General features: G+C 42.3%; 1 protein-coding gene across 1 annotated transcript in view; it reads right to left on the reverse strand.

Moving 5' to 3' along the window:
- LOC116826803 (uncharacterized protein KIAA1958-like) overlaps window positions 1-21662 on the reverse strand; it is a 31019-nt gene that overhangs the window by 8563 nt on the left and 794 nt on the right. Inside the window, exon 2 of the mRNA XM_032783841.2 lies at window positions 2541-2617. The gene's annotated coding sequence lies outside the window, so the exon portion shown is untranslated. The remainder of the gene's footprint in view (window positions 1-2540; window positions 2618-21662) is intronic.

Genomic DNA, 21662 nt, shown 5'->3' on the forward strand with positions numbered 1-21662 from the left:
AGAGGTGCAGCCAGCCCTGTAGTTGTGACACCCTGTACCCATAAAAAGCAGGTACTGGGAGGGGGTTGGGGGAGCCAGGGCCTCTGTGGGGTGGGCGTTGGCAGAGACAGAGGAGCTGGGGACAGGGGGGAAACTGGAGGGAGCCTGGGGCATCCGGGGGAGGCGAGAGGGTTACCAGGAGAGTGACCCTGGATGTGGGGGGAGATCCTGCCCCTGCTCCCCCTTTTTCAAACTGTTCCCTCCCCCACTCGCTGCCTGGCCCCGGCCTCCTCCCCTCTGCCCCTCACCTCCCTGGCAGGGGCAGGGGCTGCCCTGCCAGCCTCCTCCACCTCCACACTGGTGTGGCTGGCTCCAGCCCAGGGAAGTGGTGGGAGAGGAGGCCAGCTCAGAGGCTTGCAATTCCCCTCCCACAGCAGCCCCTGGCAGCTAGGAGGAGGAACTGCCGGGGAGCTCTCCGAGCCCGGCTGCAAGCCATTCCAGCAGAGCTCTGGGGAGGCGCCACTGGAGCTGCCACATGGGAGGATGTCATGCTGTTGGCCTGAGATTTGGCGCAGACTGGGAACAGATGAGTGATAGCAGTGCAGGCTTCCCCACAGTACCCTGCAAATGTGCCTCAAGCATGACCTGAAGGGAGCCCATGGAAGATGAGAGAGTAGCTCCATCTTATTCAGTGGTTGGCCTCTCTCTTGGGACTGCCCAGCAAGGGGCTTGTTAGTGCTGGTGAGGATGAGTTTTTCTGTGATATATGGGCACCTGTCCACTGGGAACTGGACTGAGATCTACCAAACTCCTAACACTTTTTCTTTTCTTTTTTTTTTAAATTGCTGCCCAAATCTTATGGGGCCAAGCCCTGCAGAAGAGTGAGTAATAGATACACATTTTACCAGTCTACAACTTCCAAATAACTTGGTTTTGATGCTCTCGCAGTGTAAGGCTCTGAACTGGCAAGGCAATGAAACGCACATTTAAAGTTAAGCATGTGCTTAAGTCCCTGTGATTCAAAAATTAAGCATGTGCTTTGCTGAATTCAGGCTCAGGGCCTAAAAGAGGGCAAGATCAAAAACAGTGAGAAGTTTTAAAAGCCCTTGGTCACAAGGGGGAAGAAGGCTTTAAAAATGGCCTAAAACAATCAAAAATAATGAGTGATCTTGTTCCAGATGATGGGGACTAGGGTTAATAACCCAATGACAAATATCTGAGAGGAACATTGAATGAGTTTGCAGCAGCTCAGCAAGGTAACTACTGTTCTAACAGGGAGGGAAACAAAAGTGCCACTGACAGTGCTGGGTCAAATTCTCTCTTGCCAAGTTTATTTTGTTGCCTAACAGGGAATGGGTAATAGTCAGGAGAACTCTTCCTTCTTAGGTGTGTAAAGTCCTGTATGTTAGCAATGCTGTAACATTGCTGCACTAAGTCCCCTCGTAAAGCTCTTTTACACAAATGTATCTCACTAGTGTGTCTCCCCAACTTTTCCTATATATGGCTTTCCAATGATGATAGGGATAGCTTTAGCCTGGAATGCTGTTTCTAACAGGGTTTTTGCCTGTGCTGCGCGTTTGAACCACATGTAAGGCTAAGATTTTCAAAGGTGCTTGAGGGAGTTAGGTGCCCATTCCCACTAAAATTCATTGGCTTCTTTGAAAAGTGCTGCCTAAAACATTTTAGCTGAAACTATGTTTAAACTGAGTCTTATACCACTTCAGCCAATGCACTTTGAACCCCGGGCCTGTCTTAATTTAGGGGAGGCATTACATTGAGCCCACCATGATCCTTGTCCCATTCTTGCCTATGGGTCTGCTCCTGTTCCCATTGATGTCGGTAGGAGTTATGACACTGACTTTAGTGAATAGTTTCCTCCTAAAGGGCTGCACTACCTGGACAGAGCAAAAGGAACTTCCACGTCAATACTTTGGCATTTACAGTTACTGTGGAACAAGCATAATAAAAACAGAAGCTCTGCCTGGCTGTAAAGCATGGAGTTATTAACTTGGCAGCTGAACTTCTTGATTGCTATCATGTCCTTCTCGAAATTGGACCTTTTGATCTCCCTCTATCTATAAGCATGTCTTCCCTTTCCTAATCTCTCCTGAAAAGCCTTTTCTTTTGATACTTCGCTCCTAATAAAACTCCAGTGATCAGCTATAGTACCTTCAGAGTCCAGATCTGCTCTGATGTTGGTATCAGAGGGGTAGCCGTGTTAGTCTGGATCTGTAAAAGCAGCAGAGAATCCTGTGGCACCTTATAGACTAACAGACGTTTTGGAGCATGAGCTTTCGTGGGTGAATACCCACTTCGTCAGACGCAGGTAGTGGAAATTTCCAGGGGCAGGTATATATATGCTAGCAAGCAAGCTAGAGATAACGAGGTTAGTTCAATCAGGGAGGGTGAGGCCCTGTTCTAGCAGTAGAGGTGTGGTGTCAATCTGGAGTAACTCCATAGAAGTTAGTGGGGTTACTCTGGATTTATACCAGTGTAACTGAGAGGAGAACTTTGCCTTTACAGTTAAATATTTACTAAATAAGAATGAGTCAGATCCTCACCTGGTATAAATCAGCAAAGCTTCAGCAAAGCCACTAGAGCCACACCATGTACCTCAGATAAAGATCTGGCCCGATGCCTATAATTTAAAAAAAAAAACTTTATAAATAGCAGTTGCTGCTTCAGTATCTCTGTAACTGTGAATACTGGGGCATTTTAATGATACTCCAGCAAGCACTTCCATTTGATAATGGACTTCAGAGTGTGAAAATGATATTCCAAAGTTGTAAGGTAAATGCTCTCTTCAGATGAAATGAGCAGGGGTTAAAATTAGTATTAAATAAACCCCACCCTCACCAAGAAATGAATTTACATAAATAAAAAGAATGAACCTTCTTAAATGGCTATAAGATTCTTACAGTCCTACTCTGAATAACTGAACAGTCAAGATGTCAGTTTCTTATTCAGTAACTTTTTCCACTCAGTATTAAAGATGGCTGACTGTCCCTAGTCTCTGTTTGCCAGCAGCTGGGAGTGAATGACATGGCATGGATCACTGAAGCATCTGGCATTGATCTGACCCAGTTTGACTGTTCTTATGTAAGATAATTTAGGCTTGGCATTTTCAAAGGGGCCTAAATAAGTTAGGCACCCAGTCTCTGTTGAATTTCAATACCAGTTTTGAAAATCTCATCCTTAAAGATTTTTTTGGCCTAATTTTTCAAAAATGGCTAGTGATTTTGTGTGCACGATCATGCCCAATTCAACACATTTCAAAGGGACCCGAATTTCATGGGGTAGGTGCTCAGTGCTTTCTAAAAATCTGTCTACTGCAAGGTACCACAAAAACTGAGGCACCCAAAATCATCAATCACTTTTGAAAATGTGAAACTGTGATTTATCTCGCTTTCATAATTAGATGACAAAGTCATTATGGTTCATAATACATCAAAGGTTCCTTGAAATCTCCTATAACAGACTTATAGTTTCTTTATTTGGTTATGCTTCTTGCATTTGTACAGATCTTAGAAACCTCCTTAAGTGACATTTGCTTTGGTTTTAGTTCCTTTTCCCCCTCCTTTCCTAATAGTCTTGGTTCTGTTTCTCTTTGGTCTTTTATTGTCTATTTCACAGTTTTAATTCAAGAGGCAGGAGCAGTTCCACCTCCTGACAGGACAAAACAGGCAACTGGAACAATCCTAGTAAGAAAAAACAGGATTTAGAGCACTGTCCGCTTAGTCCTGTGAGGGACAGCAGGTTCTCACTGCACGTGCCAGCTTTGGGAGACACTCTGCTGGTAAGTGCTACTCCACAGAAACCTCATTCTGTGACTTGATATATTTTCATAGAATCAGGCACTATTTTGTTTTTACTTCTTTCAGATCCCAGATCATCTTCCCCACAGTTGCCCTGAATTACATCTCCTCTCTCAAGTACCTGTTACAGAGACACTATTCTTGCAGTGCTCCGAGGCAATTATTTATTATTATTATTATTATTATTATTACTCTAATTTTTTAAGTCTGACAGACACTAAAAAACAGATTTATGGGGGAAAATTAATTTCAAAATATCAAAAAACATAAAAACAGAGCCTCGTATTTTATCACACTGAGAAGGAGCATGAGGGAAATTGAAATTAATGGGAAACAAATCATGAAGCAGCTTGTCAAATATTTTTACTAAAAACTCTCAAATGTAGAAAATAACTTCAAGTCCTGATCCTGCAAACACTTACACAGTGAGTAACTGCATTAATGTGAGTAGTTGCAGAAGGGAACAACTTGTGTTATGTAAAGTTACATGCACGTTTGCAGAACTGGGTTTTTTTACATAAGATTTTCTCTGGGCATCACTCTTGGAGTGTTAGGCCCCAATCCTGTACTGTACATGAGCATACCCCCACAGTGCTCATGCAGGATCAGGGCCTTACTTTGTTCTTTAGACCCATATATGCAAATAGTATCATAGAACTGGAAGGGAGCTCAAGAGGTCATCTAGTCCAGTCCCCTGCACTCAAGGCAGGACCAAGTATTATCTAGACCATCTCTGACAGGTGTTTGTCCAACCTGCTCTTAAAAATCCCCAATGACAGAGATTCCACAACTTCCCTAGGCAATTTATTCCAGTGCTTAACCACTCTGACAGTTATGAAATTTTTCCTAATGTCCAACCTAAACTGCCTTTGCTGCAATTTAAGCCTGTTGCTTCTTGTCCTATCCTCAGAGGTTAAGAACAATTTTTCTCCCTCCTCCTGTAACAGCCTTTTAGGTACTTGAAATAATCCATCTTTCATCACTGAAGAACTGGAAGAGGGATGTCAGATGTCAAAAGTCCATTTCTCAAAGACATTAAAGGAGAATTGTCAACTCACAATTTTCAAAAATCTCATGATATTTTATCTGCCTTAAAGCACCAGCTTCTGGAGTCATGTCCTCCGCTTTAATTTATTTAAATAAGCTTCAGTCCTTATGGTAGCAGAAAAACACCTGAGCTCAAAAGGCAAATAAAAAAACCCAAAATGCATACTTTTTTTTTTTTTAAATCATGATTTTGGGGGCTTGACTCGTGATTCTTGAATGCTGGGGTTGGTAATCCTGCAGTAGTAATTTGTTTTCTGAAAACAACAGATGCTAACTTAAATTTAAATTCAAGATGTCTTTTGTATTTAACAATTTAGGTGGCAAAGTCTTGCTGCAATTTACAGCTGAACAAAGCTGTGAATTAGCAGATCTTCTCCACCAGAGGCTGCTACATTGTTAATAATAATAGTGAAACCTGGCTAGGAAGAGCCAATTGATTTCATTCCTATTTTAGGCTCACACCCAATCCAGACAGAAAGCATTCCGTTTTTGCAGGGTAGGCTGACTGAAAAGAGTGTTTACACATTTCCCTTTGGCCTAGGCCTAACAAGGAAAGCAATGTCCTGATCTTGATTCCGAGAAAAATCTTACTACTAATCTATGGTCCACTCTTCTGCTAAACGTAAAATTTGCAAGGGTGAAAATACCCTCCCAAAATACTGTTCTCCATAGCTGCGCAAAAAAAAAAAAGCTTGCTATCTTAATACTAAAACTACGATGCAATTCTAGGTTGACTAGTAGTGTTATTTTAGCTGAATATAGAAGCGACTCCATTTATAATTCTTGTATGCAGGGGCAGCTCCAGGCCGCAGCAGGCCAAGCGTGTGCTTGGGGCGGCAAGCTGCAGGGGGTGCTTTGCCGGCACTGCGAGGGCAGCAGGCAGACTGTCTTCGGCAGCTTGCCTGCGAAGGGTCCGCTGGTCTGCGGCTTTGGAGGACCTCTCTTGGGACCAGCGGACCTCTGTAGGCAAGCCTCCGAAGGTAGCCTGCCTGCCGTGCTTGGGGCGGCAAAATGCCTATTGCCGCCCCTGCTTGTATGTGATGGGTTTGTATCTTAGTTCTTTTGTATCTGGCTAAAACTTGACATAAAATTTCCTCAGTCTAAGACTGCAGATTTTGTCCCTTCAAAAAATCCCTTCTGAATTGGGATAGTGTGCGTGTATGTGTGTATATATAATGCCTACTATTCCTATATATAAATAAAATATTTTCAAGGTATTGCTGAGCAATTTTTTTTTTCAAAAATTCATCTACAAATAGTGAAGTAACACAGGCCACTCCCCAACTAGTCTCTTAACAAAGAAATTAAATGTTGCTTTATATTGGAGATAGCACATTTCAGTGCTTAGGGGACTAGAGTGGGAGCTGGGAGACCTGGGTTCTAGTCCCAAGGATATGCTGTGTGCCCTGGGGCAAAATACTCTTCTCCACCCCCCTCTGTGCTTCACTTTCCCTATATGCAATTTGTGGGTGATACCCTACCATTTTAAGATCTTTTGAATAAAGAGTGTTCTGTTATTTAATGGGGAAGATGTGCCTTGTAACAAAACTTTGTTTTTTCAGTGATACTTTGCCACCTAAATTGTAAAATACAAAACACATCTTAACCATTAAGATTGCATCCTTCTACCACCTGACCCTCCCCAGGATTTTGCCTTTGAAGAGCACTTTTTAAATCGACTTGCTCAGTGGTGGCTCAGTTCAGAGATAGGGTGCAGAAGGCGAAGAGCTCATCCCCCTCTTAGCACTCCCCTAGGCATACAGAACATAGTCATGAAGTAGAACAAGTGATGAAGTAGAACTGGGGACTGAAGGGCAAGTCAGCAGGACACTCAGAGGAAAGCCAGAAGCTTCTATGAAAGTAGCTTTCTGATGTCCATAGAGGTCTTGGAGGAGGCAGAGTTCCTTGTATGCAGGGGTATCTTTCACAAGGTCTTCCCTGGGAGCTCCGGAAAGGATTTGGATGCCTAGTTCTGGTACTGAGGACAACACCGGGAATTTTCAAAGCAGAATGTGTGTGGGAGGGATGTGTGTTCTTTGACAATCTGATCTCAGCACTGGGTGCCCAGGTTCAAAGCCTCCATGATCTGCATGGCTCTATGTGTGACACTTTTATCTGCAGGGGGAGAGAGCCACAGATTCTCAGCTCGAGGGCACCTGAGGGAGAGTGGGATGGCATGAGGGGAGCCTAGCCCTTGCATCCCAAAAGGTGAAGATTGGAGGGAGCCTAGAAAAAAAATGGGGGGCTTGGGGCAGCCTGTGGGTGAGGGAGCCTTGTGTGGTCAGGGATGGTGAATGGGCAGGAGAGTCTGGGGGAGTACCTTTTGCTGGAGAGGACTTGCCTGGAGCAGTCTCCCATACTCTGCCCTTGCTCCCCTTCCCAGCTCCTTTGCCCTCAGCCTATGAGCCTCCTCAGTTCTGTACTTCTCCTGCCCCAACTTCCTTGAGCTTCTTGCTTCCCTGATTGTGGCAACTGTCTTCATCTCCTCCCTGCTGCCAATGGTTTTACAGTTGTTGGGCCCCAGCAGGGGGAGCATTGAGAGCAGGGAAGGAAAATGGCATTGAGGACACGGAGCCTGTGTCCCCACACTCAATGGATGGAGACAGATGTATCAATGCATGACCCTTGGCCGCCTTGCAAACTGGCTCAGGCTTAGCTGTGTGCCTAGGTGATGGGCATTTGGAACCCTCATACCATATGATGCTATAGTGTTCTCCCTGATTATAAATGCCACTGCTTCCCCTCCTTGTTCCAAAATCACCAAGATGCTTCAGCAACCCTCTCACAGGGCAACCATAGCCTTTGGGGAACAGTACAATTGCCTCATAACACACAGAGTGATAGGAAAGCCTTGGAATAAATAGGGAAGAGTGAGGGATTTGGTTACTGTCCTTCAAAAATGACAAAACACCTTTCCCCTGTGCTGCTCAAATGATGCAGAAGTGAAATGGGAAGCAGAAAGGAGGCAGTTTTTCCACCCTATGGCCAACATTTTCAAAAGTGTGAGGAGAGTTGCCCTAATAGAAATGTTTAGTTATTAAAATTTAGTTAGAATTTTTAGTGCCAAAACTGCCTGAGGACACAATGCTGGATATGGTTTTCAAAAGTTCTCTTAGAAATTCCCTTCTTTGGGTTGAATAGAAATGCCCACAAGGTGCATATTCGCTTATGTAACTAATCACTTTACATATGCCATTTAGGCCTGGATCTTCAGTTGTGAGCAAGGCTCCTGAAGATCTGCCTTTCTATCTTTCTCTCCTCAGCTCAGCACAGATGTGCTGGTGGATGGCTTCATGTGTGAGCCTGTGCATCTGTATGACCCATGCCTCAGTGAGGGTGAAGAATGTCCTATGAAGCTGAAAGATCCTCTTAGGAGGGTACAAACACTTCTACCTCTGATCCTTTGCTTGCCATTTTCTTTCCCTGAGATGTCTCATGATGCTCAGCCCATGAGGTTAGACACTGTCCCTCCTAACTCTTGCCTCTTCCAGCTTTATCTGAATTTCAGCTCTGCCTCTCCTTCCCTGAGCTAATCTACAACTTCCTCAGTAAATCCAGTCTGTCAGTCTTTGTCCTTTCATGTCTGTCCCTCCCTTGTGTGGACGTGGTGGCAAAGGAGAGGGTCCTCTCATTGTGATGTCTGTTTTCAGCTTTGCACAGACTGCAGAGCAGTCAGTGAGTGAATATTACTCAAGAACCTTAACCTGCATCATCATGAGATCAATTTAAATTAATTGAGGTAAACCAGTGCAAACTCCTGTGTGGGCACTCTTATTTTGGTTTAAATGTTTTAGAAAGGTTTTATTTTGTTTTTTCAGTTTAGCTTAAGATGATTGGGAGCAGGTTTAAGTAAACTCTAAAACACTGAAATTAATGTCCATACAGGGATTTGCACCACTTTAATTAAATCACTTTGAAACACTGATTTAAGGTAAATGGGTACAGTCTTCCAACGTAGACAAGGCCTTAGTTGTGTCTCTGACGTGACTACCTTTGAGCACCTGGACCAGCCCTTCATTGTCCCAGGCCCTTCAGAAAATACGGTTTGGCCGCTCATTCTTCTGCCCACAAATCCACCCAACCCTGCACCTGGACTGCTTCAGCCAACAGGCTCCCTGATAACAAGGACATAACTAAACATCAGTTTCAAAAATCACCCAGGCACTCTGCTCAAAAGGCTATTTGCTTTTAGAAACACAGGCCTTATTTGTTAGAGGGCTTCACTGTAATCAGAGGGATGCTCTTTCTGTTCATGTAAAAACCTTTTTGTTTTTATGACCACTTGTGTACTGAAGTCCTCACATATGAAATCCAGAGAGAACCATTACCTTGCTGACTGACTTTTTATTGTTGCTGAAGTATCTGACCAACTTACAAGTACAGAATTAAATGTAGTGCTACACCTCTACCCCGATATAACACAACCCAATATAACACGAATTTGGATATAACACGGTAAAGCAGCGCTCCGGGGAGGTGGGGCTGCACACTCCGGTGGATCAAAGCAAGTTCGATATAACGCGGTTTCACTTATAACACAGTAAGACAGCATTATATCGGGGTAGAAGTATATTATAAAATGTAGCACTATTTAAATATAACTCTTATGGTCTGATTTGAAAGTAATTAAAGCAAGGAAATTCAATTAAAATAAATTAAAATTACATTAATTTAGCCTCTTGGAGAAATATTGTAGCACTATTGCATTGGCAAGGGCATCCTGTTATGTGAGAAACCTGCAGAACATAGATAATATGAAGTCAAAGACAGACATACACTGTATTTAAAGATACCATTTTGATTTTTTGGTTTCAACTGTTAGTTATAGTTTCAAAGTTTAATCTTACTGATCTATGCTGTGCCTGCAGAACATGCACAAACATGTAATGGTATATACAAACTAGGAAACCGATCTTACAAATGACAGTTGTGCAAACACATACCAATTTATTGATGCAATTACCTAGTTTTGCACACACAGATTAAGCTCTTATGATTGACATTTCAGGCCCAATTCTGTAAGGTATTAAGTACCTCCTGCATGGTGCTATCTGTCATTATGTTCACATTATACTCATTGCCAGAGTATCTGAGCATCTTAAACATTCAAGAGGATATTATGATGTTTTTCATTCCTTTGGCTGTTGAAGTCTGAGTGCCCCCAATTCCCACTGACTTTAGCATCGTGCAGGATCAGTCCTTTTGTCAATATTCTTTTAATGCTCTAAAGGTATTTTAATACACAGCAGAATTGGAAGTATGCACTACACTAACTTCAGATGAGTTAAAAATTCAGCATAAACTAAATAACAGCAAGGATTCTTAGCATGAGGCAAGTAGCAGCATTCACTTTTAGAGACTATCTGGAAATGTGAAAATAATTTAATGTGAATATATGGCCAGCCTCTCTTGCTTTAGACCCATTGTTTAATTTATTTTTGACACAAGCCATTTCTCTTAATGCACTTCCATCTAGATAGTTCAAGTAAGAATAATGATAAGTTTAATGATCAGACCAAAATTGGAACATTAGCTCTCAACATTTTTCAGCTGAAACATAAGCAAGTCCTCATGCCACAACAGCAAAACTGCATAGCTTTGGGAACGAAGCACCACTGTGTTTTTCCATGACATAACATCCTTCAGGAATATATGGGCCGGCAAATAGAAGACGCCCACTGCATAATTATGGCACTGACAAACCAATTGAACTTCAGCAGCTGCCACTGGGGAGGTTTAATTCATTCCTGGTATTCTTGCCTTTTAAACTTAAGTGGCGCTGGAACAAACCCATCTTTGATCCAAGTAGGAAATCACTTGGAGCTTGATGTTTAATAGCGCTTAAGATCTGGGAAAATTATGTCTTTATTAGCCTGTGTGACAATGCAGGACTCATGGCAGGCATGGTATACACAAAGGTTTTGTGTCTGAACTGAACTCTATTACTCTTTTGGACATACTTGAGTAAATGCGTTACTATGTCAATACAGAGATGATTACAATAATACATTGTGTTTCATTAGCACATGCACTGAGCATCCCTGACTCTGCAGGGAAGCTTAAAGGACCTGCACAACTCTCACAACCATGCCAGCTGACTGCTTCCAAACAGGGCGAAGACCTCTCTGTAGCCTGGACAATAGAAGGAAGGGGCTGGGATAGACCTCCTTGTGGGGACCACTTAATTTCTCCTTTTGTCTCCCATGGCAGCTCCACAGGGGTTACTACAGCATCAGGCTTAGAGCAGCTTCCCATAGGACTTGTACAAAGAAGAGAGAGGGCACCAGGATCCCCATAGTAAGTCACCAGGTGGGAATCGGAGATCACTGGCATCAGCTCCTCACCCCATCCAGGAATTTGGGTCCACCCATGCCCTTTCTATGCCTGCCTAGCCATCCTCAGGATTACTCAGGGCAGTACAGAGCCCCAGTCTGAGGGGTACGACGAACTCCTGCCATTTACTCTGGCAAAGATGTTGTCAGTATTTATCCCTAAGAGAAAGGTGATCTGACTTCATTTTGATGGAATATACTTTTCACACACAACATAAGGATGATACAGTGTGTTGCATTACATAATTCAGTAATTTATGAGGTGCTTAGATACTATGGTAATGAGGGAGCATATAAGCACCTTAGATAAATAGTCCTCTGATGGAACTAAAATGTCTGATCGTAACTTTGTTGATATAATTTCATGCCAAATATTAAATAGCCACAGGATAACTCTTCACACAGCTGTGTAACTATGTAGTGTGTGCTCCAGGACATTCATTATAACTTGCAAGCTTAGAATTAAAATCCTGCCCAGAATGAATCTGGTGTAGGGGAGGCAGTGGTGAATTGCCAACTGCATGATCAGCATGAAGTTGTTCTACCCCATCAGAGCAGGATGTCTCAGAACACATGTTGTTGCTGATGGTAGCATATGATGTACTCAGTCAGAACCTAGCCTACCCCTTTTCCTGCATACCACACCCCTGTAGACCATAGTACACGGCCTTGCGTGTTATGAGTGTATTATGATAAAAAGGAACAAACCCGTTGTCTGTATCCTATGTAACTATAATCTGATAAGGAAGGGAAGGATTTAGCCCTAATACCATAGCAATGGCTTGTTCATTTGCAAGCCTTGCAGCAGTGTAGTTATTGAAAAGCTAATAAATCAGAGCCATAAAAAGACCAGTAATGATTCAGTGAATACAGGCAGAGAGAACTTATGCTCAGAGTTCATTCAGTAGAACAGTTCATCACTCTCTGGTTGTGAAACATTAGGAAAGGTGCCAGTACTCCCCTTCTGAAAAGACAGCATCAAGTGTGTATTTTTAAAAATAAATTTCACTTCCTTCTTGCGTTTTAACAATATTCCACCTATGTACTTGAGACACCATTTAAAAAAATCCTAAATACATTATGTTTTCAAAAGCTGCTTCAGAAATGCTGACAAGCAAGTGCCCAATCAAGCTGTGATTGATCAAATACATTGGTGTATTTAATTTTAAAAGAGATGGAACTAAGTTCTGCTCTTAATTAGTTCAACTAAGAGCATTTGGCTCATGCTCAGGGCAAATTTTGACATCTTTAGACAAGATAGTGAGTAGCTTGCAGATATATTTGTCTATAAAGACACAAAATAAAGAAATTCTCTGTATAGGGTCCCAGTTTCATTTACATTGGCTGCATTCAGATCTTGAAATTAGCCTGTTGTAATCATCTAGCAGCTGTGTAATCCCCAATTAAACAGCAGATGCAATGGGAGGTGACCTGTTGCCACAAGCACACAGGTGATGAGCTAGCATTTCGGTGAATGATACTGCTGACAGGTGAGAGATGGAGAACTGGAAGAAATAATATATGAGCTTTAACTTTGAGTTGTGTTACCCTTCTTGGTGGTGGCCAGATGCTGTTTCATCTACCACTCTGATCACTTTCATACTGTCAGCTTGTGCATTCAGGTGTTGAAATAATTAATATACACTTCTACCCCAATATAACAGGACCCAATATAACACGAATTCGGATATAACCTGGTAAAGCAGCGCTCCAGGGCGGGCGGGGTATGTGCGCTCCAGTGGATCAAACCAAGTTTGATATAACGCAGTTTAACCTATAATGTGTTAAGATTTTTTGGCTCCAGAGGACAGTGTTATATCGGGGTAGAGGTGTACCTCCATGGCCTGCTCAGAGGTTTGGGGAAAACTGGGTTCTCAGAATGACTGAGAACAAACAAGCCCTAGGGTTCTGGAGATTGAGTTTCTGCAAGATACACAGGGACACTGGAATCCTAACCTGCACCAGGACTATTTTTTAAAGGAAATTGTCACCATCATTAGAGGGTACAAAAAAATATAATCGGTGTAGGGAAATGGACCAGAATGCTCTTTCATTTTTTAACAGATTTGCAGCCATGGGGAAGTGACTGAACTGTGCTAATCTTTAATTGAAGAATTGCCTCCTGATAAAATGTCTAGCAATGCAGCAGTGCAAAGAACAGAAAGAAAAACGATGTTTATTGCTCTGCCTTAGGATAGCACACTGAGATGTGCTTGCAAGGATGGATGTTTGTATAAATAAATGTTCATTCTTGACTGTGGAATGCAAACTATGCGGCAGGGTTGGAAATAAACCACTTTGTAAAGTTGAGGCCAGGGTATGGGAAAGACATAGGGATTGCGGGGAAGAAATTCACATTCATTTTTAGCAATTTAGGAGAGTTTCTCAAGCATTTTTGACATTTTTAATTATGTTGTGGAGTCTATTCCAAGAACAATAGTCATGCTTTTCCAGGGGACTAAAGGGTAAACAATTAAGAAACTTAATGCAGATCAACCTAATGGTGGTGGTACTGCTTGTGGGATAGGAAACCTAGCTTCAACACAACTTAATATCTTGTGCTTTGTGGACAAATGGACTTCAGATGAATTGTACAAATCATGTGCAAGGGATAGTGGATTCCCAGGGAATTAGGGCCCAATCCTGCAAACACTTTCTACTGGGATAGTAACTACTACTAAGTCCAATTGCATTAACAAGACAAGGAATGGATGAGTTCATGCTGTTGCTATTTGATCAGAGAATTTCCTGCAAGGCTGGGAAACAACACATTGCTGTGTTTACATTGGCCAAGTTAGGACCTGTAACTTTGCAATGAGAAAAGGCAGAAACTAAAATTTATTTTTTTAGACAAAATATTTAATTCTGCTGAAAGGCATTTCCACAATTTAAAAATCATAGAAGCCACAGGGTTGGGCTTTTTTTTTATGTTTGTGATTTTCTACTAACCTTGCTAGCGCACTTCTCATGGTTATACCATTGAGAAGGGTATGATGGAATACCCATCAACCTTCCTTATGAAAAAAGATAGGGAATTAGAAAATATTGTATATAATATAAAAATATTATAGTTCCATCTGGCCTGACTTTGATTAGGTCTGGCATTGGAGCAGAATGTGCTCCTATTGATGGCTGAGTACAAATTTTACTAAATAGTACCGGTGTGGTTTTGTGCACACACACCTGCTCTAAGTAGCTGAAGTATGTTTGATAGATGCCACATTTTGAGTGCTAACAAATAGAAGACAAGGGCTGCTGTGGGTCCTTGTACAATATATTCAATTTAATAGGAATTTTCATTCTATTACAGTTAATGGAAAGTAACAGAGGAGGTATCCAGCTCTTGTGGATGAATCAATCATTAAGGGTATGAATTATTCAGTGATAATCCACGCAGCAGTGCTATATGCAAACTCAAAAAGGACAGTATCCCTAATCCAACAATTCTATTGTTTAATTTCCTTCAACACATAACAGATGTATGACAGGCAAGTAAACAGGAATATTTAAAAAAAAAATCATGGGAGAAGACTTTAAAAGGGGCAAATCGCTTTGGAGCAACAAGGCATTGTTTGAAAGAGTTGGGACACTGCAGGCTGGGGAGAACACTACTGTCAATTGGGTCACCATAGCAAGGCCAGCGTCTAAAAGAGGGGTCTCCAACGCCGTGCCCGCGGGCACCCACGTCCTGGCCGGCGGTCGAGCATCTGCCAAAATGCCACTGAAATTCGGCGGTATTTTGGCAGCGACGCCTCTCGATGATGCTGCTTGCCGCTGACAAGCGGTGTCATCAAGAGGCATAGCCACCGAAATTTGGCGGCATTTTGGCGGATGCTCGACCACCACTACAGTCCTTCGTCTGGCGCCCGCCAGACAAAAAGGTTGGGGACCACTGCTCTAGAATAAGACATTTTGCCCAAGCTAGCTTTCCACATCATAGTTATAGGGTCGCACTAAGATGAATAATTGGGAAATAGTTGTGCAAGAAATTAAGGGTGTGGGGATGGAGATAAGCTGAAATTATAAAAACAAAATTAAGAGAAAAGAACAATGTCAAACAATATCCTATTTGCATGCATTGAAAATGATTGGATTAAATTAAGAAAAGGTTTTGGTTCTCATGCACTAAGGTATAGTACCATTAAATTTAGAAGTATGGAATTATTTTAATTCCAACACACATAAAAAGGATATTGAAACCCAGACTGTAGGGGGCATACTAATGATCCCAAAGCAACATTGTGACAATCTGGGAATATTACCCTTTCATAACATTGAAATCAACATTCACAGTTCCAGCCTAACTTGGAGGGGAGGTGTCTGACCAAACAATAGATCAACCCACTCAGAAACTTAGTGCTGACTGGTAGAAGAAGTTCCTGAATTCAATAGCCAGGAAATGGCTGGTTCATTCTGCACAGGAAATGAGTCAACCAAATGCGTCCAAGAGGAGCAATGAAGATAGGAAAGAGCTGAAACAACATGAACTGATAAAGACTGGAATAGCATGAACCAGTGGTTTTCAACCTTTTTTTCATTTGTGGACCCCTAAAATATTTTGTATCATGGTGCAGACCCCCTTTGGAAATCCTAGACAAAGTCTGTGGACACCACAGGTTGAAAACCATGGTTCTGTGGTAATGACAGCCTTTTGCAGACACCTTTAGACATAGTCTGCAGACCCCTAGGGCATAGACAGATAGCACTCTCTCAGGGCTTGGCTTCACTCAAAACTTCAAAGTGCTGCCGCGGGAGCGCTGCCGCGGCAGCGCTTTGAAGTGTGAGTGTGGCTGCAGCGCCAGTGCTGGGAGAGAGCTCTCCCAGCGCTGCACGTACTCCACCTCCTCATGGGGATTAGCTTGCTCTGGGGCACTGTTTACACTGATGCTTTACAGCGCTGTAACTTGCTGCGCTCAGGCCTTAGTTTGTAACAGATTAAAGAGGGAAAGAAAAATAGTCATTAGATGCTGTAGTTAAACTTGGAATTTTCATTTGTTCAGTTTTATGCCTACAAATTATATCTAGGTTTGATTTGACACAGTTATCACATTAAAATCCAAAACCCAAAATTTATAATGGAAACACAGACAGATGTTTCAAGAATAGTGCTTGGGTAGTACAATGTTAAAGGCCCTACTTGAATTGCGGGATGAACGTCAAAAAATTGTAGCTGAGTTGTGAACATGCCTTGGAAAATTGGAGAAAAGTAATAATGGATTTTATTATTTGGGGTAATAAAGTCCATTATTACTTTTCCATGATTTTCTATTGTCAGGCGCCTGGGGCTGAGAGCCAAGGATCCTGCTGTCGGCCGCCCAGGGCTCAGATTGAGGATCCAGGGCTGAGAGTGGGGACTCTTGCTGTTGGCCACCTGGGGGTGAAAGCGGGGGCCCGGGCCTGAGAGTAGGGGGTTGGGGTTGACAACAGGGGCTCCGCTTTCACCCCCTGGGTGGCCAGGGCTCCCACTATCAGCCTTGTGCATGGTGGTGGCTCCCACTGTCAAAATTGTGGTGGAAGTCTAATATTGCAGAATCCACAATTTCCACAACATTGCAAGTTAAGTTGTGCCTTTACAATGTATTAACTGATCCCTGAAAGAGAAGTAGCAGGAAGTACTAGCGTTGGGCTGTGCCACCAAAGCAATTCCATTATAAAAGTCTATTTTAGGGAGTTGTTAGCCTGGTTATAAAAAATTCACTCCTCATTGAAACTTAATATCAATATAAAGGTCTCAATTCCAAACCCAATTTATTTAGTAATACAGTGTTGCTACTTGTAAGATGCAGTTACAGAATGCAAGCCCACTAATTTAATTTATTTTCATTTTTAATGCTTCTGTATCCCCAAACTGTTTGAACCAATGGGGAAAATCCTCCACTTTCTATCTAGGTTGCTTCTGAATCCATATCTGAGAAATATGTAAAAAACCAACCAAACAAAAACGCAAACAGTGTTTTAGCAGGACTGACAGCAATACAAAGATACTTCTGCAACAGAAATACATCAGGGAGTGCTCTCTCCACTAGGTCCAGCCTAAGGATTTCCAGAGCTGCACTGTGATATCATTAACAATGCACAAGAGAATGTTCTGGCATCTTAAGTTGCTGCAAAAGTTGCAAATTTTGTTTAAAACAAAACAGCCATATTAATTGTAGGCCCCTTTTAAAAAATAAGGGGACAATTTTTGCCATTTGGCAGAATGATAGAAGTGCCTTGGGGATGATTTTTAAAAAAGTCAAAGGCCTCATTCCTTCAAATGCTTGCAAGCATGCATCTGCACTGGTGCACACCCTTCCACCCCCCTTTACTATCGTGACTAGTTCCATTGATTTCAGTGACACTAGTCACAGCAGTAAAGTTATACAAATACATGTTTGCAGGATCAGGACCTAAGAAACTATTATAAACAATGATGAGGATAAGGAAAAATAGAAAGTGACTTATGTTTTTTCTATAACAAATTGTTTAGGATATTATTATCATTGTGTACAGTATATTTGAATGCAGACGACCTTCTTGGAGAGAGAAGAATTGTTTGTTTCATTTATCTTGAAAAGCAGAGCAGCTGTCAGGAAAGCAAGGTCATGGGGGCTGCTTGTTTTCACAGAAAATAACTGCATGGAAACATTACCTGCACAAAGCATTTTCAGTTTGAAAACCATTTTAAAAAATTCATAGGAGAGAGAGGCAGGTAAAGTTTCTGTGAAGAATGGGTTAAACTCAACAGAAGATAACACATACAGTAAAGGTTTAAAAGGGGGGAAAAAAACCTGGGTGTCTCTCCCAAAGAACCTTCAGCTGAGACATGAACAACCACAGGACTAGGGGTCAGGGAGAGGCTCTTTAAATCAGGCAGGGCTCCCTGCTGACCTGTACAAAAGAGGTTGAATCATGCTGGAGTTTAGCCCATTTTCAGTTGGGTGGCTGTTTTTTGTTTTTTTGGTGGAGAGAAGGTGAGGCAATTCCTTTTTCCATTAAGTTTCCTAGGGAATGGATATTTTTAAAATGCATCATGTTCGCGGCAAAGAAAAATTGTATATTACTAGATGGTATATTTACTAAATGCACTAATGTTCTCTGTCAAAAGAAAAAGATATGATAAAAAAATAATTTAAACAAATTAACTGAGTAACTTTATTACTTGGGCAACACCCTTACCAGTACACACAGGACTGAACAAATGAGTAGCTGAGTGACCTAGGACACTTCAAAATCAGACTTCCTTTTATGTTGTCCACAATCAAGTGCTGTAGGAAGAAAGCTGGTAAAATATTGCTCAATCTGAAAATCTGTTTATCTGATATATTTCTGGAAATCTGAAGAGGAGTGCATGACATTAAATAACAAGTTGCAGTTACATTTCATTCATTCTTTCTGTTTTTTATAAACCACATCATGACCATGTGAAAGATGGCGTGCACAAGCAATGGATTCTTGATGCTGAGTGCCTGTTTTTGTTCAAAATAAGTGGCATGTCTGCATATGTTATAAATTGATTTGTTAATTTTAATAGTTGTCAGTAAATTGAGTTTATTTTGTATAATTAATCAGTGGATTTAGTGCTAATGAAATTTCTCTTGATAATTTGTTGCTTCCACATCTTTCCATATTGTGAAATGAGGATAATAATCCTTTCTTTTCCCCCATCCTTTGGATATGTTTATGCTACAAGCACTACAGTGGCACAGCTTCAGTGCTGGAGTGTAGACACTAGAGTGATAGAAAGGGTTTTTCTGTCACTGTAATAAATTCTGCACCCTAGAGAGGTGGAAGTTGGAAGAATTCTTCCATCAACCTAGTTCTAGCTACAGTAGGGGTTAGGTTGACCTAACTACATTGCATAGGGCATGAAATTTTTCACAGCTCTGAGTGAAGTAACCTAGATCGACCTACATTTTAGATGTAGATCAGGCCTTTGTCATGTTAGATTGTAAAGTCGCTGGAGCACAGTCTGTGCTTCTTGTTCTTAGTACTTATAATAACAGGACTTTGATTTTGGTTGAGGACATTAGGCGCTATTTAATACAAATAAGTATTAGGCGCTATTTAATACAAATAAGTATTAACAGGTAAGAATTTACCTTTTCCACACCTCAGGGGCAGCAATCAACACGGTGATTCATGTGTGAGGAAAAGTGATGGTATGTTCCAACACTTTCACACTTTTTTTGACCTTTTCTTTCAATCTGACAGCAGTAAAGCCTTAGCCTAAGAAATGCACTTATGGTATACCTGATCAATTTGCCTGAAGCTACATGGAATCGGCAGCCTGCAGGATTTGCCTCCAAATATATGCTAGACTATTATTTTTATACATCTATATTTATATATCTTCTGTCATTACAGATCCACTAGTGGTAGCAATGACGGGATGGTTACTGTAGACAGAATTCAGGCATTTCTACCACTGTGTCACTGACATTCTTTTACCCACTTGCTTCCATTTTGCTACCACCAGTGAAGCTATGCTAGTGGAAGTGCAACAGTGAGAACTTTTAAAGAAAAATTTCTAGTGTGGGCCCAGCAAGAGAAGGAAACATGTCATATTAAAGATCCTGTCTACAGGGCGATCAGAAACATGTAAGTTACAACAACCTTTCAAACACCGTTGTAACCAGTTCAGCCCTGATCCCAGGGTGGATGGAGCATTTAATTCAGTGCTGCAAAAGGGGATTTCAGTGAGCTCTGAGCCTTTACTGAAGCATGTGGCAGAGGTTAAGAGATGGGATTATTACAAATAAGAACAATGAAAGTTAACTGCTGCTAGAATTCCAGATGAACAGACCTTATCCACATTTAAGCAGAAAATTATCATTGTGTCTAGGGAAGCATGCCGCTGTACAGCAAAAGAAGCTAGAGAAAGGAAACCAAATAACTAAGGTGCACCATAAACAGGTTAGTAAGGGGGAAGAGGAGTGATTATTATTTGAATTACAGTGAGCACTAGAGGACTTGCTTAAGGTCCCCTTTGTGCTGCATAGAGGCAAAGTAAAAATACAGTGCCTGTCCTAGAAAGCTTACAGTGGAATTTCATTTGGGCTCAAGCAGCTATCTGCATGAATCTCTCTGAAGGAGTGGGGCCTAAATGCACACAGCATGACTGAAAGACAGCTATCTTTGGAGTGGAAGGCATCAACTAATCCAGGGTTTCTCAAACTTCATTACACCTTGACCCCCTTCTGACAAAAAAAAAAAAAAGTACTAAACAACCCCAGGAGAAGGAACCAAGCCTCAACCCATCTGAGCCCCGCTGCCCCAGGCAGGGGGGCCTAAGTCAGAGCCCGATCCCCATCATTCCAAGTGGGGGCACCAAAGGCAAAGCCCAAGGGTTTCAGCCTCATATGCGGGACTTGTAATCTGAGCCCCACCACCCACGGCTGAAGCCCTTGGCCTTTGGCCCTGCACAGTAGGGCTCGGGATTCAGCTTCAGCCCCAGGCCACAGCAAGTCTAACACCAGCCCTGGTGCCCCCCCTTAAAATGGGATTGCGACCAGGGCAGGCTCCAGCTCTTTTGCCGTCCCAAGCAGCAAAGAAAAAAAAGAAAAGAAAAGAAAAACCGGATTGAGCTGCTGCCAAAGTGCTGTCAAAGGTGAAGAGAGGGAGTGAAGGATCCATCATCGAATTGCCGCCGAAGACCCGGACGTGCTGCCCCCAAAACGGACGGAGCGCTGCCCCTTTCTATTGGCCGCCCCAGGCACCTGCTTCCTTCATTAGTGCCTGGAGCTGGCCCTGGTTGTGACCCACTTTGGGGTCCTGATCCACAGGACCGACTTTATGACCCGCGGGGCCCGATAGGAATACCCGGCGGCGGCCCAGGTCTTCGGCAGCACTTCAGCAACGGGGGTCTGTTCTGGGTTTTCTGTGGCACCAAAGGACCCCCCCCCACCGAAATGCCACCAAAGACCCCCGGAGCGGGGCCCGATTCCGGGGAATCGTGTGAATTGGCTTAAAGCCGGCCCTGCTGATCCACAGTTTGAGAACCACTGAACTAATCAATGCAACCCACGATGGGTGGGGGTGGGTAACGAAAGGGGAGATGTTGGTCAAGGAAGTTGGTGCAACTCTGACTCTTATGAAGAGAATCGTAATGTCTGCACTGAGCAGATACTGTAGTTCTTTATCTTTTTCATAAAATATTTCTGTGCTCTCGCACACACAAAGAATAATTTTCTCCCCAAAACACCAACTCCAGTTAAAATAAAGTTGATTTTATTACCTAATTTTTAAAAAGTAAAATAATTTGATGTATTTGTAAACGTTAATTAGCTGCATTAAAAAAATGACAAAATGTGCTAAATATTTTAGTAGGTACAATGTACTTTTATAACAGGCACATGGGCCTTTCAGCTTCCTGTCCACACCGGTTGCCCAGGGAGTGAGGCCTTTTTGGGCTTCCTTGCCCACATTCACTATGGCTGCCTAGCGTGGTCTTTGGACCCATATTTAAGATGGCTACCCCCTGCATGCGTACCCGTATTTAATATAACAG

Source organism: Chelonoidis abingdonii, chromosome 11 (assembly GCF_003597395.2).
Source record: "Chelonoidis abingdonii isolate Lonesome George chromosome 11, CheloAbing_2.0, whole genome shotgun sequence".
NCBI classification, from domain to species: Eukaryota; Metazoa; Chordata; order Testudines; family Testudinidae; genus Chelonoidis; species Chelonoidis abingdonii.